The following is a 19915-nucleotide window of genomic DNA, read 5'->3' on the forward strand; positions in this document are numbered from 1 at the left end:
AGAGAGAGAGAGAGAGAGAGAGAGAGAACAGAGAGAGGAATCGGGTGGTGCTGGCAGCAGGCAACCACAACAGCTGTGCTATTTGGCCGTGGTTGTGATGGTTTCTACTGGTGTGGAGTTGTGGTTGGAGTTGGAGAGAGCAGGGGAGCCAAGAGATGGGTTGCTATGAAGAAGTGGTGCTCGGCGGTCTACAAATGGTGGTTGCTGGCCGTGGACTGCTGTGGTGCTCTATTTGGGTGGCTGCTGTGCTGGAGAAGCAGCAGGAGATGAAGCTGCTAGCTGTGGTCTTCGGGCTACAGAGAGTTGCTGAGGATTGCTGGTGCATGGTCGGCTGGAAGCAGAGCTGTGTTACAGGAAGGTAAGGGAGAAATAGAGAGAGGGGAAGAGAACAGGGGAAGACTGAAAAAAGAGGGAGGCCAGAGAGATAGAGAGAGAAAGAGAACGAGTTTGAGGGGGAGAAACAGAAGGAGAGAGTGAGGGGGAGCAGAGAAGAGTTAGGGAAGGAGAAGAGTGGTGCTAGGGCACAGTTGAAAAGGAGAAGAAGAAAACGATTTAAAGGGAGGAGGGGCATGCCCTACAACCCGTGTAGCTGACCCGCTTGGAAGATTCGACCCGGCCTGCGTGGCCGGGTCACATCAATGCCTTTTATTTTATATATATATATATATATATAGATATTTTTTTTCATTTTTCTCTTCGTGAACAAGGCCAATTTTGACTCTCTTGGAGCATTTCTCTCGAAACTCAAAACATGGAAGTGTTAGCCTGACAAGGCTTTCACCTCTTATTTTGATGATAACAAATGAAGAAAAGGTTAATGACATTATGTGTTCAAGTAATGATGTTTTCAGGAATCTGAAAAAGCCAAACTCAACAAAGCTTCAAAAGATCACCAACAAGCTTAAAGGTGTATGCTGTGTCATGAAGTGATCAAACTAGGAAGCATAAAGACATCTAAAGATGAAATGAACCTAAAGCTTCAAGATGTTCATGAAGTTTCAAAGAACAAGAAATGTTCATATTTTTAGGAAATCTTTATGTAAGTTTTTCAAAGTTAAAAATGTCATTGTGAATGAAATGAAGCTCATTAGGGGATAAAGATGGATTTAGAGACTTTATTTTAAAACCTCAGAAAATATTTTTCAAAAGTAAGAAAGCAAAGAAACCAAATATCTTTGGAAAAGAAAGAAGGAAAGTGATTTTGTACTGTCCAGGTGACTGAGGTTAAATCCTAGGCAACCAAAGATTTTTGTTAAAGAAAATCAAATAGGTAGTGTATCTTCAGGCACCTGACCCTGTGTCTTTAGGCTTCTGAACCCACTTCAGGTACTAAGGTTGCACCTCAGGCAATCGAAGTACGACAATAGGCAGATTTTTCAAACTTCTCTTTTTCAAATTTAATTGACTTGTGCCCTAATATTTTTAGAAACTTTGGGGGCACTCCAAGCAAACTTGGGGAACACAAATGAAAGTGTTTTTGAAGCCTATATATACATGGTTTGTGAGAAACAAAAACACCAAGCATTGAAAATTCTTTCAAGATCACTCAAAGCTTCTTGCTATTTGTTTTAAAGCTTTGAATTGCTACAAAATTTCGAAGAAATCTCTGAGCTTTTACAACTTCTCTGAAGTATCTTATTTAAGTTCTTGATCCTCATCAAAGAGAAGTAAACTGGTGATATTTATATTGAGCTTCTTACTTCATTCTTTTGATATTTTGAATTTGAAGTATATTAGTTTCTAAAGTGTACTAATCAGCTCTTTGCGTGAGCATTATTTGTACGAATGTATTTGATTTGTATCTTGTAGATTGAAGATTCTAAGGGTTTTTTGGATTGTTGGCAAAGCAAGGGGATATGCTTAGAGAGGCGGGCTCTAGCCTAGTTAAGGAGTGACTGAACGAGGGGATATCGTTTGGAGAAGGCGGGCTCTAGCCTTAACCAAGGAGTGTTGTAAAGGTATTGTTCCTCCCGTTAAAGGAATAGGTTTAGTGAATCCTTTAGTAGTTTGCCAAAGGCGAGGACATAGGCTGGGTATAGGCTGAACCTCATAAAAGTCTTCGTCTCACTCTCTCTATCCCTATTCTTTATTTTCAGTACATATTTAAATTGCGTGGATGGTTTAAATTTGAAAATCATATAAACTACGTATATTTGGAAATCAAGTAAACCTTAAAGTTTGATTTTGATTTGGGTTACGAAAACTGAAAGGGAGTACGTTGGTTGAACCATTCTTTGCGGAAACTATACGGGAGTACGTTACTTGGCTAAAAATCCCAAAGAAAAATTAACTAAAGAATTTATTTGAATTCTAAAGTTTGGAAAGAGTAATTGGATTTTATATTGAATATCATATTGAAGAAGAAATTTCATACATACAGGGCTTTGTTCAAAACTCACATTCACCACAGGGCTGAAAACATCAAAAGCTGAAAGTTACATATATTATATTGATTGTGATTAGATGGTATAAAGATTTGTTTTATATTCCAAGAGTCTTAAATCTTGAATGATTTCATCAATCTAATAGTGCTACAGTGAACTTATATTTGGTAAATAAATTGTGGTTGTGTTGGTTTGGAAATTGTGATTATTTGTTTGATTGTTTTTACTTTCAAAGTGTGGTTGAAGATTGAATGTTTAATTGTGTTTAATTGTGTTGTTGATTGATTGTTTGAAAGAAATCAAGTTCTTGTTTGATTGACAAAATAAATAAATAAGTCAAAGAATTGGTTAAATATTAAAAAAAGTTAAGGACTTGAAAAGAACTAAAGAGAAAGTTTTAAAAAGCCAATTTACCCCCCTCTTGGGGAGCTATTCCTAATTTCAATTGGTATTAGAGCGGGATTATAGAAAATCTTAATTAGTAGCTATAAAAAGATCTAAATGACTAACTTAGGCGTAGCTCCCTTTGGAGAGGGACAATCTTCGATTAGGCCACCAATCTTTTGTGGACACAACTATACATTTTGGAAAAAGAGAATGCAAATATACCTTCAAACCATGGATTGGAAAGCTTGGGAGGTTGTCATGGAAGGTGACCAAATTCCCACTAAAGTAGTTGATGGTAAACAAGTCCCTAAGGAGAAAATTGATATGACAGACTTAGACTATAAGATGCTACAAGTAAATTCTAGTGTCATGAATGCTCTATATTGTGCTTTAGATGCCAATGAATTTAATGGAATAATGGCTTGAAAATCAGCTAAGGAGATATGAGACAAATTAGAAGTAACATATGAAGACACTATAAATGTTATGGATAATATGATCGACATGCTTACAAGTGAATATGAAGCGTTTAAAATGAATCCGGATGATTCCATAACTTATATGTTTACTAGGTTCACTCACATAATCAATTCCCTAAATGCACTAGGAAAAACCTACACTACTAATGAGATGATAAAAAAAATTCTTAGAGGGCTGCCACCAAAATGGGAACCAAAAGCCACTGCTATAACGGAAGGAAGAAATCTGAAAACCATTTCCTTAGATGAGCTTATAGGTTCTTTACTCACATATGAAATGACAATGAATGAAAAGAGTGGAAAAGCCAAATCCTAAGATTCAATAGCCTTCAAAGCCTTAAAAGACAACTTAAGTAGTGAAGAAGAAATGGATGAAGATGAAGTACCCTTCATATCTAAAAAGTTATCAAGAATACTAAGAAGAAGAAACAAATTCAAAAGAAGAAATCAAAAATCTGATTCAGATGAATCAGAAGAAGAAGTTAGCAAGAAACCAAAGAATAAAACTCCTACGTGCAATTGCAATAAAGTTGGACATATAAAACCAAAATGTCCACTACTACTAAAGAAAGAGGCTAAGAAGAAAAAAGAAAAAGGCCATGAAAGCCACTACTTGGGACAAGATGAGTACAAGTAGTTCAGAAAATGAATCAAGTGACCAAGAGGTTGCTTATACATGTTTTATGGCTTAGGACGATGAGGAAAGCTCCTTATCTAAATCTTTAAATAATTCTTGTAGTGATGAATCCGATGATGAGAGCATGCCATCATATGAAGAACTTCAAAATGATTTATTCAAAATTCATAAGATACTGGTTAAAGTAACTAAACAAAATATTTCATTAAAAAAAATATTAATGAAGGTATAATAAAAGAGTTAGAAACCCTTAAGGTTGCAGAAAGAGAAAAGAATTCTAGAATCAAGAAAATAGAAAGTAAGAATGAATCTGTGACAAAACAATTAGAATCAAAAAATCTTGCTGAAAAGGAAAATGACTTGAAAATCAAAGAATTAGAAAGCAAGAATGAAAGAATGATAGAAGACCTTTGATCCTTATCCTCTACGATGTATGAGAAAGACATATTTATTTCTGAATTAGAGGATAATGTAACAAATTATCTTTAGAATTAGAGAAATTACAAAAGAAGGTCGATAATAAGAAAGACATTGAAATAAACGATCTCAAGAGTCAAATCAAAGATAAAGAGAAGATCATTCATAACTTCACTAAAGGGAAGGCCAATTTTGATAAAATGACAGGCTTACAAAGGATGACTTTAAATAAAGAAGGAATTGGTTTTAACGGGGTTGAAAATATAAAGAAAAAGAAACTTTTTATGGGTTATTTTTCAAAAGAATCCAAAGACTATGCTACCACATCTAGCAATGTCTACTCTAAAACAACATGCTATAAATGTAAGGAAAAGGGGTATATCAAGTTTGAATGTCCATTTAAGAGAAAGGGTGTGAAGACTAAATAGGTGTGGAAAATAAAAGAAACATCCCTTGACAAATCAAAAGGAACCAAGAAGATATGGGTACCAAAAATAAAATAGAGAGTAGAAGGATCCATAAAGGTTAGATGATTAAATAAAAATAAAAAAAAAACTTTGAAAGCTTATAACATAAGTGCTGTTAAAAGATAGGTATACATCAATAAAAAGAGTAACTTGAACCATTATACAATAAGTGAAATAAGTTAGAAAGGTTCAAAACAAGGAAACAAGGAAATTTTAGAAGTTGAAGAACTTCGGTTGACTGAGCTCTAGACCTCAAGTGACCGAACACCTACTGCCTGTTGAATTTTCGCCCAAAAAATTCTTCAGGCGCCTGTACTTATTCTTTAGGTGCCTGAAGTCGTGGAGTCCTTATATTTTAAACGCGCGAAACCCTACTTTTTCTAAACTCTAGGCTCCTGAACCAAGTTCTATCACTCACTCGAAGTTCCAAACACAAGACCTCCTTCAATCTCCAGCGCTAAAACTTCTGATTCCAAGCTTCTCAATTCAATTATACGTATTCTAGGGTTTGAAAGAAGGCATCTGCTGCTCCAAGAAAACCTTACAATGCCTCAAACTAAGCAAACGAAAAATCGTGGCTTATCTTTTGGTAGAGATGATTCTAATATCGATCGATGGCTAGTATCCTCTCATGCAAAGCATGTTTATCGAAGCTGTCTTTAGTCTATAGATCCTATATTTGGTAAGGTCCTTGATGTTCAATTCTTCAATACAGAGTTTCCGAATATTCTGCCGTTGTTTCAAACCATAGGATGGACGAACTTCATTTTTTACCAAGCTAAAGAACTTTTTCCAAATCTTGTCAAAATATTTTATGCTAATTTAGTTCAAGGAGAGAATAGCTTATCAACTGAAGTTAAGGGTAGGAAAATAATTCTCACTCCTCAATCGTTGGATCCCATTCTTCAAATTACTCCAGGAGAGTTTGAATGTCCTTAATTTGCCCAATCTTGGATACTTCAACAAGAGTTTACACCAGAAGAGTTTTTTCCACTAATCATGGAGAATGAACCTATCTACTTTGGACATCTACCACTTTATAAGCAGCTAAATTTGAGAGCCCAAATCCTTCAAAAGATCATCACAAATAACATTTTGCCATAAGCTGGATCATATGATCATCTCTTATATATCGATTATTTTGTGTTGTGGTGTCTATTAAAAGGGAAGAAGTTTGATTTGGCTAGTCTCATTATGAAATGGATGTGGGCAAAGATGGATGCAAAATGAGTCACTCTTCCATATGGGGGAGCTCTTAATATGATCTTTGAAAATCAGAATATCACATCTTCATTAGACTTTTTCATAAAAAGGACCAGATATGAACTCTTTACCTCAACCACTCTCAAACAGATGGAATATGAAAAACGAAATCAAGAGTGGTTCTTAAAAGGAGTTAGACAACGAAGAGCAGCTGCTGCACCTCCTCTTTCACTTTAGGATCAGCCAGAAGGTTCAGCCTCTGAAGCTCCTTCATGGTTCACACCATTCTATAATGAATTCACCTCATTTAGCCGAGATATGTGCGAGGGTCTTAAAACTCTACAGGATAACTATTCCTCCTTAGATCAGCATCTTATGTGTATTGAGAAGATTCAGGATAGTTCCTTACACGGTGATCCTATGGACACTAGCTCCATACCCCGTAGTGATGATTCATCAGTTGAAGAATCTGAAGAAGAGAAAGAAGGAGATGATGAAGAAGAAGAAGAAGATAGTGACACTAGCTTTGATACATAGACTTTTGATGGTGTTTTTGCTACTTTGTATGCTACACATGCTAAAATTCTAAATGTATTTTGCCTTTTTGTTAATGTAAAAAGTGGGAGTATGTGTAAGCAAAGACTATAAGTATTTACATGTATTTGTTTCTAACTCAGAAACTCTGAACCTATGAAATGTTTTGTTATAAGTTTGATATACTATAAGTTCTAATGTTAATGTTAAATCTGAAACTTTGAACCTTCTAAACTTATGACTTACAAGAAATTATTGAGTATGCTGATTGACAGGGGGAGTGTAATGATTTATCACTTGTGTATAATCATTTTTCTATTAATCAATTGATATCATGCATTATATTTTAAAATTGGAAGGACATGATGATTGACATTTTTTTTTTTTTTTTTTGTGATGCATTGTACTCCTATTGGTCACATCTTGGTGATGATGGTTTTCTAGATGCATATCTATATAGTTTTTTGCTCTTTGTATTAAAATTGAGTACCCTTTTTGTATGATGTCAAAGGGGGAGAGATGGTTTAGAAAGCAAAAATATGAATTGAATATGCACGAAATTGATTGAATATGCACGAAATTGACTATATGTTGAAAACATTATATGTTGACTATATAAAATATTGAACTGAATACTATGCTGAATGTTGAAAAATGCAATATGAAAATTGACTATATAAATAAACTATGCAAATGCAAATATTGGGAAATATTACTTGAATCTATGCTTATTGTAAAGGGGAGCGTTCTATAAGTTTTTTGTTTTCAAAATTTTTGCTCCTTATTTGTCATCATCAAAAAGAGGGAGATTGTTAGCCTAACAAGATATTCACCTCTTGGTTTGATGATAACAAATGAAGAAAAAGTTAATGACATTATGTGTTCAAGTAATGATGTTTTCAGGAATCTGAAAAAGCTAAACTCAACAAAGCTTTGAAAGATCACCAATAAGCTTAAAGTGTATGTTGTGTCATGAAGCAATTAAACTAGGAAGCACAAAGACATCTGAAGATGAAATGAACCTAAAGCTTCAAGATGATCATGAAGTTTTAAAGAACAAGAAATGTTCATATTGTTAGGAAATCTTCATGTAAGTACTTCAAAGTTAAAAATGATTGTGAATGAAATGAAGCTTATTAGGGGATAAAGATGGACTTAAAGACTTTATTTTAAAACCCCAGAAAATGTTTTTCAAAAGTAAGAAAGCAAAGAAACCAAATATCTTTGAAAAAGAAAGAAGGAAAGTGATTTTGCACTGTTCAGGCGACTGAGGTTAAATCCTTAGACAACCAAAGATTTTTGCTGAAGAAAATCAAACAGACAGTTTATCTTTAGACACCTGACCCTGTGTCTTCAGGCTCTTGAACCCACTTCAGGCTACTGAGGTTGCACCTCAAGCAACAGAAGTATGGCAACGGGTAGATTTTTCAAACTTCTTTTTCTAAAATTTAATTGACTTGCGCCCTAATATTTTTAGAAACTTTGGGGGCACTCCAAGTAAACTTGGGGAGCACGAATGAAAGTGTTTTTGAAGCCTATATATACATGGTTTATGAGAAACAAAAACACCAAGCATTGAAAATTCTTTCAAGATCACTCAAAGCTTCTTGCTATTTATTTCAAAGCTCTGAATTGCTGTGAAATTTCTGAGAAATCTCTGAGTTTTTACAACTTCTGTGAAGTATCTCATTTAAGTTCTTGATCCTCATCAAAGAGAAGTAAATCGGTGATATTTATATTGAGCTTCTTAATTTATTCTTTTCATATTTTGAATTTGAAGTATATTAGTTTCTAAAGTGTACTAATCAGCTCTTTGCGTGAGCATTATTTGTACGCATGTATTTGATTTGTATCTTGTAGATTGAAGATTCCAAGGGTTGTTTGGATCGTTGGCTAAGCAAGGGGATATTGCTTAGAGAGGCGGGCTCTAGCCTAGTTAAGGAGTGATCGGATGAGGGGATATCGTTTGGAGAAGGCGGACTCTAACCTTAACCAAGGAGTGTTTTAAAGGTATTGTTCCTCCCGTTAAAGGAACAGGTTTAGTGAATCCTTTGGTGGTTTGCCAAAGGCGAGGATGTAGGCTGGGTATAAGCCGAACCTCGTAAAAGTCTCCGTCTCACTCTCTCTTTCCCTATTCTTTATTTTCAGAACATATTTAAATTGTGTGGATGGTTTAAATTTAAAATCATATAAACTAAGTATATTTGGAAATCAAGTAAACCTTAAATTTTGATTTTGATTTGGGTTGCAGAAACTGAAAGGGAGTACGTTGGTTGAACCATTCTTTGCGGAAACCATACGGGAGTACGTTACTTGGCTAAAAATCCCAAAGACAAATTAACTAAAGAATTTATTTGAATTCTGAAGTTTGGAAAGAGTAATTGGATTTTATATTGAATATCATATTGGAGAAGAAATTTCATACATACAGGGCTTTGTTCAAAACTCACATTCACCACAGGGCTGAAAACATCAAAAGCTGAAAGTTACATATATTATATTGATTGTGATTGGATGGTATAAAGATTTGTTTTATATTCCAAGAGTCTTAAATCTTGAATGATTTCATCAATCTAATAGTGCTACAGTGAACTTATATTTGGTAAATAAATTGTGGTTGTGTTGGTTTGGAAATTGTGATTAATTGTTTGATTGTTTTTACTTTCAAAGTGTGGTTGAAGATTGAATGTTTAATTGTGTTTAATTGTGTTGTTGATTATTGTTTGAAAGAAATCAAGTTCTTCTTTGATTGACAAAATAAACAAACAAGTCAAAGAATTGGTTAAATATTAAAAGAAGTTAAGGACTTTAAAGGAACTAAAGAGAAAATTTTAAAAAGCCAATTCACCCCCTCTCTTGGGAAGCTATTCCTAATTTCAGGAAGTTGTAGATAATCCTCTCGTCTTTCTTTAGAAATTCGAATCGTCTTGATCAGAACTCGGACAAGAAAGTTATGCATGAATTACGAACTGGTGCTGGTTTTCACTCCCGGGAATTTTCCTGCGATAAAATAAAGCTAAAAATTCATAAATTGCTCAATAAATCCCAAATATTATAAATAGAACACTTTGTTAAAATATTGAGAGTAATTAGGCATTTAATTAAAAATATAAGCTCTAATGTCCGGATTAAAATGTCTAACTATGCAGTTTAAGTGCGTAATCAGTATTATATAATTTCTTTATTAATTATTTGAAATTTTGGTAAAATACAGAAAAATAATAAAAAAATAGAAAATTAGGAGAAAATTCTAAAAATATTTTTGACTTGACTTTCACTCTTTTCTTTAATTGTCTTTTTATTATTTCAAAAGTCAGCAAAATGTGGAAAAATATAAAAATTCATAAAAATAAAAAAAATCAAGAAGAATATTTTGAGACTTGTAAATCATTTTTTTTACACTATTTGTGTTCCAAAAACCTCCCAAGTTAGTATTTTCATACTTAGAAAAATCCAATAAGATTTCCAAAATTTGGGAGTGTATTTTATAAAGTATTTTCTCTATTTTCTTCCCAATGATTGCAACAAAAAAGGTTTGAGCTTTTTAAACTTCAAGCACCCCGGTTATGAGGGAATATATATATATATATATATATATATATATATATTTATATTTATTTATTTGTATTGTATATTATGCATGGTCCATTTATTTGCATTTTGTAAATATATAAGGGGATTAAAATAAAAGACTTTTTGAATTAAATTTGAGATAAGTCTTGATTAATTAGGTACCATTCATAAGAACGGACGCGTATGGGGTGCTTGTACCTTCCCCTGGCGTAACCGAACGTCCTACCCGGCTTGGTAACGCAAACCGATTCTACCCTTAATTGGATAGTAATCCAGTATTCTAACCACACTAAAAGGTTAGTAGCGACTTAAATATTCCTATTTTTCCCGAAAACTAAGACCACAATTTTTATTTTGCCACCTCGGGGCACACGCGCTCCGGGACGTCGCGACAACACCGATTTAAGCCATCATTATCTTTTACAAAAACGTTTAAGTCTAGTGCAACCTGTCTTTGATACCAATTGTTAATTTAGGTGTAATCCCAAGAGGGGGGAAGAATTGGGTATGTGAAAATATTTTGGTACTTCAATCCTTAATTGAAAACCCAAACATACAAGCACAAACTTGGATATACACCGATTTTAGTATTATACAACTTAATTGATTTAACTAGTGGATATCTAAATTAATTCAGTATTACCCAATTATTCTCACATATTTTAGATATTCATATATGCCAATATTTAAAGCAGGCACAGAAGGTATAATATGAATATAAGTGTGAAAATATCAAGAGAGATAGAGAGAGAGAGAGAGCGCAGATACCAAATTTTTAACGAGTTTCGGCCAAACTTGGCCTACATCCTCGCATTGGGCAAAACACCCAATGATTCCACTAATCTATTCCTTAAACCCAGACGGACCTTCCCGTTACAAACCACTGCTTACAAGAGATGTAACTTCCTCCTACTCCACTGCTTATAAGAGACACAACTTCTTCCTACTTCGCTGCTTACAAGAGGTACAACTTCTTTCTCCCTGATTCACAACCTGAATCGTTAATACAATAGATTGATAAAATTCCTGAATACTCAGATGCTTCTGAACAAGCTAATGAGTACAATAAAATTCCTAAAACACATTCATAGGATATAACTTGAAGTTCAATGAATGTATGTGATGATTTCAATAATAATCAAATATATGATCTTTGTATAAAAAAATATGTATGATGAGTTTTCTCAAATAACTTTTGGCACGAATAAAAGAATATTAAATATTTGAATAAAAATAATATCAATAATACTTCAAAGATTTTAAAGTCCTAGAATGAACTTTTCCAACAAGATTTTTAAAACAAAAATATGAAACTTAATGTTCTTGCTCTCTTAATAAAATATTAAATAAAAATATGAGAGAAGAAAAACTTTTACAATGAAGATTAAATGCCCAAATATAAAACCTTGTATACCAACCCTCAATATGAAACGTTCTAGCAAGATGTGTGCATGAATGCCCTTTGTGAAGCTAAGAGAATGCCCAAAAGATGTTTGAACTTGATAGAGTGTAGGCAAAATATGTAAAAGTTTGGCAATCTGTTCAAAACTCTCAAAAGGTAGGCAAAAACTCATGCTCTAGGGTTTAGATGTCATATTTAAAATTGTTCTTGCCCTTAGGTTAAGTTCTGGCCGTTGGATCAATTTAGTCAAGAAAATTTCGCACGTATCCGCGTTGAACCGACGTTTTGCGCGAGCCAACTTCCGTGTTTTGGACATAACCTTTACTATAGAACTCCAAATTGGAGGTTCTTGGTGTCAACCGAAAGCTAAGAGAAAATATGTCAACTTTTATGTTGAACATGTTAAAAGATAAGAAGTTATGAATTAATAAAAATGTCCATCAATATGACGTAAGAAACATGAGGGGAATTTTTCTACTACGTACACCTTTCAGTGTTTTGGCCATAACTTTTTTTATATGATTCCAAATTGGACATTTCTAATATCAACAGAAATCTAAGAGAAAATCCTACAATTTTCATGTTGAGTACTTGTTAGGATAAGAAGTTATGAATTGAGAAAAATGCTTATTTATACTATACGGTCGACTGGCCGGTCAACTAACCCCTTTGTAAAAATTAGTTTTTGTCTTTTTTTAATTTCAAAACAATTTTAAAACATTTGTATAAGTTAGGAATTTTATGAAAAAGGTTTTTCATATTACATGGAGGTCCTATGGTCAATCTAAGGTCATATTTGAGCTCTCAATTATATTTTATGAGATATGTAAATACAAGTGGGACTAAACACACATTACAACTGAAAATCTGAGGTATCTTCATCCTTTTGCTCTTTTTATTTCATGGAATTTGTCTGGTAGTATGCGCTTCAATTTTTTCATGGCTTCCATAGAATTAGTATCATTTGTGCATGCTAAATAATGATCCTGCCAAAAAGGCTCAATGCACAGATGAGATAATTATGTTTTTTCATTATCAAAATAGGATCAGACTCGAAAATTCAACACCATCTTCTCCTCGAGAGCTTGTAGGTTTTCTATCACTCTCTCAAAGACATTTTTATTCCATGCACGTAAAGCAACTTTAGTTCTCTTAAGACAAATAGCAAGTTTCAAAATACCCGAGGCTGAGTCAAACTTGATCCAGGCATCTTTAACACACGACAAAAACAAATTGTGCAAACTCCACATATTAAAGAACCAAAATGGGGTAGGGCCATAGAAAGAGAATGACGTATTCGTATACACCACCATAGGACTATGATCTGAGGACTTCCGATTGAGATATTTGAATTTAGCCGAACCATATAGGTTGAAAAAAGCATTATTAATAAGAGCTCAATCAAGCTTAGCCCAACTACGAGCCACCCCTTCATGGCCATTGCACCATGACATATGAAAGCCCGTGTTTGATATATCAAAGAGACCACAATGATGTAAAAAGTCATTAAACTCCATCATAGGTAAGAGTGGCCTTGGAGTTCCACCAATTTTTTTCGCATCCGTTTGAATAACATTAAAATCACCCAGGACCAACCAAGGGAAATCCAATTGGCATGCCTCTAGTTGCCGCCATAAATCCCTTATTTCAATATAAGAACATTTGGCGTAAACAAAACTCACCAAAATCCTTTGGCCATTCCTAAAGAACCACCCGGAGATCATTTGAGTCATGATTGAAATCACCTTAAAGTCATTCATATCCTTCCAAAATAGCCACAATTTACCGCCCTAGTTTTCATTAGATATAAAATGGTGATAATTCAGAAAATTACCTAGCATTACCATTCGTTCCTCAGCCGCAATAGGTTTTGAAATAGCAAACAAACCAACATTACACTTATTGATAAGCTTCTTTAACCTACCTCTAGACCTGCCCAACCCTCTAATATTCCAAAAAAAAAAAAAAACACTGTATCAATTGTAAATTTAATTTTTTTGGTCTAATATGAACCCTTTGAGATTTCCTCACAGGTTTTTCCTTTCCGATTTTGGTGTTTTTGGAAGTCCATCCCTACATTGTATTAGAGTCATACATTTTTTCTTTGCCCTTTAACACTGAAATTTCACCTTTTTCCCTCTTAAGCGAATAACTTAGAGCCAATTCCCCTTGATGCAAACCATGGTTCCCATCTTCAGTCTGTTTAATACTGTCCACATGATCCACTTACTCTTGAGACATAGGTTTACCATATGAAACTCGAGTCTCGTAATCACACCCAACTTCCTCACGCTCCTTTTCATCACTTTCTGTTAAACCTTCATTCATGTTATTTTCCAAGACTCTTTATGGTATATCAGATTTTTGAATTGCATAATCCCCTTTTTCTTGAGTTGCAGGAATTTCCAGTAATACATGGCACTTATCCTTGGTCGTCTTCGTCATTGGCATATTACTGGGTCCTGCTTCCTACTCCACCCTTTGCCCCCTTATCCACATCGGTACTAGTTTCCACTACACCGTCATTTGTCTTTGGTTTCCATATCATTTCTTCTTTATATTTTCCCTCATCCCTTCCCTTCTCTCCTATCCTACAAACAATTGAGGTATGTCCTTGTCGGAAACATTTAGAGCAGAAAAAACCCATCTTTTCATATTTGGCTTCTTGCCAAATACATTGTTTTAGAGTTAAAGCAAGAGGAAATCCCTTAATTGGCTTCATCATCAGGTCGACTTCCACACAAATACGTGCCCTCTAGACTCTCGTACGGTTAATTGTTGCATTATTGGTCCCAAGATAATGAACAAAATGAGTCGCTATAATTTGAAGAAAATCCGCTCGATAAAGATGCATTGGTGACCTCGGTAAGAAAATCCATTGAGAAGCCAATAGAGATTCTTTTTTGACATCAAAATCCTTTGTCCACTTAAATAGCCGAAATGAATTGCCTTCCATCGTTCTACCTTCCCTTGCCCACCCATGCACAAAATCACATTCATTTTTCATGTGTATAAGCACATGGTAATCATCCAAAATACTGATAATTGGAATTTTCATCAAGCCCTACATTTTCACAATCGATAACTAAATTTTATCATTAGATGACCGATTCCTAAAAAATTTTAGCACTAATGCAAATCAAAACTCTTCCTCAGCCTTAACCATCTCTGCTTCTGAAAAAAATAAATCCTAATTCACCATTGATATGAATTGGCAATCTCATAGGAATTTTGAACGCATGTATCTTCACTTTTTTGTTCGCAGCTTGCACATATGGCTGCACTCCGGAACCAACCTGGACGACCTTCCTCACCAACGGTGAGGCCATTAGAGGGTGAACGAACCTTCCCAACCACCCAAGGCGTTGGCGACCTGCAGTATATGGAGATTAGATTTAAATTTTTCTAGATGGGAAAGAGACTGACCTACATTTGTAAGTGTTGTTTGGTCCTCCTTTTCCTTGGAGGTATGCAAGAACTCATTGTTTAGAGATAAGAAAAACTTGTGTGCAGCATGCGGTAGCGTATGATTAGGACCTGCCGCGACGACATGAGTGACGAAGTGGATGGCGACGGTGGCAGTCTCCTTTTGGCATGCGACGATGGCAATCTCTGGCGATGTGCAAAGAGCCGTGACGAAGCTGGTGGGATGTCCTAGCTTGTATTTTTCAAGTGCGGCCGGTGAACAGAGATCCAACCTTCTTCATGTGCAACCGGCGAAGAGCTGTATAGGAGTGATAAACAACCTCTGCTGCAGGAGTAGATACTGCTGTGAGGAGTGGAGCCTGAGATGGCCAGAGTTGTTATTGTTGTATGGCAGTCCCACCATGTGGCGACGGTGACCCCTAGTATAAAAAATATGATCTTTTTGTAGAGAGCCGACGTTGACCCCCTTGTGTAGCGACAGTGTGATGCCTTTTAGTCGTGTTTAGTATTTTCCTAAGTATATGATGACGACGTATTCTCCACCTCTTCTATACACGGCGATGGAGACGACGTATTCTCCATCGTATAAAAAATATGATCTTTATGCAGAAAGCTGATGGCAAATATAAGGAGCTGAGACGGGGTGGTGACTCTGCTGCAGGAGCAGACGTTACTATGAGGGGTGGAGCCTGAGATCTGTATCTACTCTGTCTTCTCTGTGCACTCTGCCTTTTCCCCACTTCCAAATATTGCTTTAATGTTCTTCAACTCTGACATCACTACTGAATACCATAGCTCATCGTCTTCTTCTTCATATTCTCTGAAGCTTCAGTGTTTCTCCCTTTTGTTTTTGCCGGACCAGAACCCCCAAATTGAAGGTTTCAGGTTTCAATGGCCGAGGCCCTGGAAAGTAGTGCTCGACCCGATTTGGGAACACCGAGGGCATAAATAGGTCCTCAAATAGGTGATTGGAGGGAACCGGTGGTGGGTTCGGATGGTAGTAGTATGTTGGAGAAGGGCGGCTTTAGGGCAGAGATAAGCTTTACCCTAATGGCCTCCCCAGCCATGCAAAGGTGTAAGCGGAAGCTTTGAATCTTTTATTCAAGCATAAGTTTGTTCATGTGTACATCCCAATATATAATACTATTACCTATCCTAAACAAGGAAACAATCCCCTTACTGAATAAAATCAAATCCCATATATTTACCCACTTTCCTAATTTGTGTATTATTTACAATGATACTTAGGATTTGGATTTTAACACTTCCCCTTAAGTTGGATCATAAATATTAATCATTTCCAACTTACTAATGAGATCATCAAAGTTCTGTCATCCCAACCCTTTGGTAAAAATATCAGCAGTTTGTTCCTTGGTAGGTACATATGTCATACAGATAATCCCTTCTTCAATTTTCTCTTTAATGAAGTGTCTGTCCACTTCCACATGTTTAGTCCTGTCATGTTGAACTGGATTGAGAGAGATGCTGATAGCTGCCTTATTGTCACTATAGAGTTTGATAGGAAAGTTCACCGGAACCTATAATTCCTCCAAGAGTTTTTGTAACCACATGCCTTCACATATCCCTTGAGCAACTACCCTGAATTAAGCTTCAGCACTACTACGAGCCACGACGTTCTGTTTTTTGCTTCTCCAAGTTACCAAGTTTCCCCAGAAGAATGTACAATAACCTGTGGTGGACCTTCTATCTTCCACTGATCCTATCCAATTTGCATCCGTAAAGATCTCTACTTTTTTGCTTTTACATTTCTTAAAGAAAAGTCCTCTTCCCGGGGATCCTTTGAGGTATCTAAGGATCTTGTACACGGCATCTAAGTGGGCTTCTTTTGGTGAATGCATGTGTTGACTTACTACACTAACTACAAATGCAATATCTGTTCTAGTATATGATAGGTAGATTAGCTTACCAACCAATCTGTGATACCTCTCCTTTTCCACTGGTATTCCACAGTCTTCAGCTCTCTTTACCGCTTCCATCGGGGTTTCGCTGGGTTTGCATCCCGACATGTCAGTTTCAATTAGGAGATCAGTAATATACTTTCGCTAAGAAACACTAATTCCCTTTTTCATTCTCGCCACTTCCATGCCCAAAAAATACCGCATTTGTCCCAAGTCTTTAACTTCAAATTCAGTAGCTAGAACTTTCTTCAATCTCTCCATTTCTACAGTATCATCACTAGTAAGAATTATATCATCAACATACATTATTAGTATTGTTCTATTACCTCTTTCAGACTATTGGAAGAACAGTGTATGATCTGATTGTCCTTGTTGATAACCTTGATTCTTTATCACTCTTGTGAATCTGTCGAACCATGCTTTGGGAGATTGTTTGAGTCCATACAAGGACTTCTTGTGTTTACACACCCCGTTTTCTTCACCTTTCTTACTGAATCTTGGTGGTATAGTCATGTATACTTCTTCTAACTCTCCATTTAAGAAAGCATTTTTAATATCAAGTTGTTGTAGTGGCCAATCTAAATTGGCTACCAAGGACAAGAGAACTCGAACTGTATTGAAGTTTTCCAGTGGTGCAAATGTCTCCGTATAGTCAATGCCGTAAGTCTGTGTAAAACCTTTTGCAACAAGTCTGGTTTTATATCTTTCAACTGTTCTATCATATTTATATTTCATTGTGAAAACCCATTTACAACCCATTGGCTTCTTCTCGTTCGGTAGATTTATTAACTCCCAAGTTCCATTTTTTTCTAGGGCTCGTATTTCTTCCATGACTGATTGCCTCTCTCTATTTAGGTATTTCTAAAGCTTCCTGAATGTTCTTTGGAATTTTCATTCTGTCAAGGTTAGAGACAAACGCATTATGTCCTGTAGACAAGCTTTTATAAGACATGTATTTAGATCATGGGTATTGAGTATATGACCTGGTTTGTTTTCTGATTTCAATAGGTAAATTAATATCATCAGGTACATGATTATCAGAAGGAAGCTCAATTACTAGATCGGGATTGGGCGTAAGCTCATGGTTATTTGGAGCCATCACCGGTTCCAATGCTCTTGGTGCCTCAGGTATGAGATTCTCCCTGTTCTTTGTTTTTGACTTTCTTGAGTAAACAAGTATGTCTACATTGTTTTGTTCTCCTGTATCTCCCCCTGAGGTTAAGTGTTCTGTTGTGTTTGGTAGGTCGAGAAGTAATGCAATGAAAGACTCGATAGATGGGTCAGGGAAAAGCCACTGGAGGCTCAATAGGTGGTACTAGTGCAAACTTAGTAGTAAAGAGGTCAAAGAACCGATCTTCACTCCATTTCTCCCACTGAAGAGAGGGCTTTGGGAAATAAGGAGTGGTTTCAAAGAACGTAATATCAAGACTAACAAATAGTCTTATGGAGACTGGATCATAGCATTTGTAGCCTTTCTGGTTTGGAGAATAACCAAAGAAGACACATTTAATGGCATGAGGATCCAATTTATCTCGGTTGTGTGCATTAACATGAACAAAAGTAGTACAACCAAAGATTTTCAGCGGGAGACTGGAGGTGAGTCGAGAGGTAGGAAAATGTTTCTGGAATTTCTGAAGAGGGGTGACAAAGGAAAGTACTTGACTCAACATTCGATTAATGAGATGTGTGACTGTTAAGATGGCATCGCCCCAAAAATAATGCTTCATATTGGTAGTGAACATTAATGCCCGGGCTACTTCAAGTATATGTCTATTTTTTCGTTCAACAACCCCATTTCATTGAGGGGTATCCACACAAGAACTTTGATAGACAATCCCATTTTCTTGAAGTTAAGTTCCCAGAATAGTAATAAAATATTTCGTATCACTATCAATACGTAAAATTTGAATATGAGTATGGAACTATGTATAAATCATGAAATGAAAACTAATGAAAATGGAGTGGACTTCAGTTTTGTCTTTCAGTAAGTAGATCGAACAAAGATGAGTATGGTCATCAATAAAAGTAACAAACCATTTTGTATTGGTGCGATTGAGAGAACGTGAGGGGCCCCACAAATCACTGTGAAACATATTAAATAGGCGAGATGGTTTGTATATGGATGATGGGAAAGAAGTACGACGGTGTTTTGCAAGCTCACACACTTCACATTGAAACTCAGAAGATAGTTTATTAAACAAATAGAAGGAAACAAACGTTTTAAATATTGGAAATTGGGATGACCCATCTTTGAATGTCATAACAAAAGTTCACTATCCCTAAAAATAGATGCAGAATCACAAATTGCATTATTACATAGTTCACTCAAGCCTGCCTCCTTAAAGTAGTAGAGTCCCTCATACACCTTAGTAGTGCCAATCATCTTCCCCGATGATAGGTCCTGAAAAACACAATGAGAGGAAACAAATTTAGCAAAACAATTTGAGTCTTTTGTTAAGTAAATGATGGATAATAGGTTACAAGATAACTTGGGAACATGTTGAACAGATTGTAAAGTTATGGAGTCAGATATGCGAATACTTCCTTTTCCAGCAACTAGTGAGAGAGAGCCATCTGCAATTTTTACTCTTAAATTCCCAACATATGGTGAATAGGATGAAAACCATTGATAAGAACCAGTCATATGATTAGATGCCCCCGAGTCAATTATCCATGGAGATTTGTAACATGATGTAGTATTTAAAGCTAACAGATAATTACCTTGGTGAACCAGGGAACTAGAGGAAGACTAACCTGATGTTTGAATTGATGAAAACATTTTATACAGCTGATCTAACTGTTCAGGACTGAATGCACTACTTGAAGAAGTATTGATTTTTTCTTCGTGTAATTTTTTAGTTGACCTGTCAGAGCTAGCCTGGTACCCACGATTTTTTTGGTGTTGTCTCGGCTTCCAATCTACAGGTTTTCCATGAATCTCCCAGCAGGTATCTTTTAAATGACTTGTTTTTTGGCAATGTTCGCACCATAATTTACCTTTTTGTGGTCGTTGACCAGTTCCCCCTGGGCCTTTTGATACAAGGGCCGAAACATCCGGCCCATTAGTGTGCCCATCTAATTTTTGGG

This window comes from Malania oleifera, chromosome 8, assembly GCF_029873635.1.
Source record: "Malania oleifera isolate guangnan ecotype guangnan chromosome 8, ASM2987363v1, whole genome shotgun sequence".
NCBI classification, from domain to species: domain Eukaryota; kingdom Viridiplantae; phylum Streptophyta; class Magnoliopsida; order Santalales; family Ximeniaceae; genus Malania; species Malania oleifera.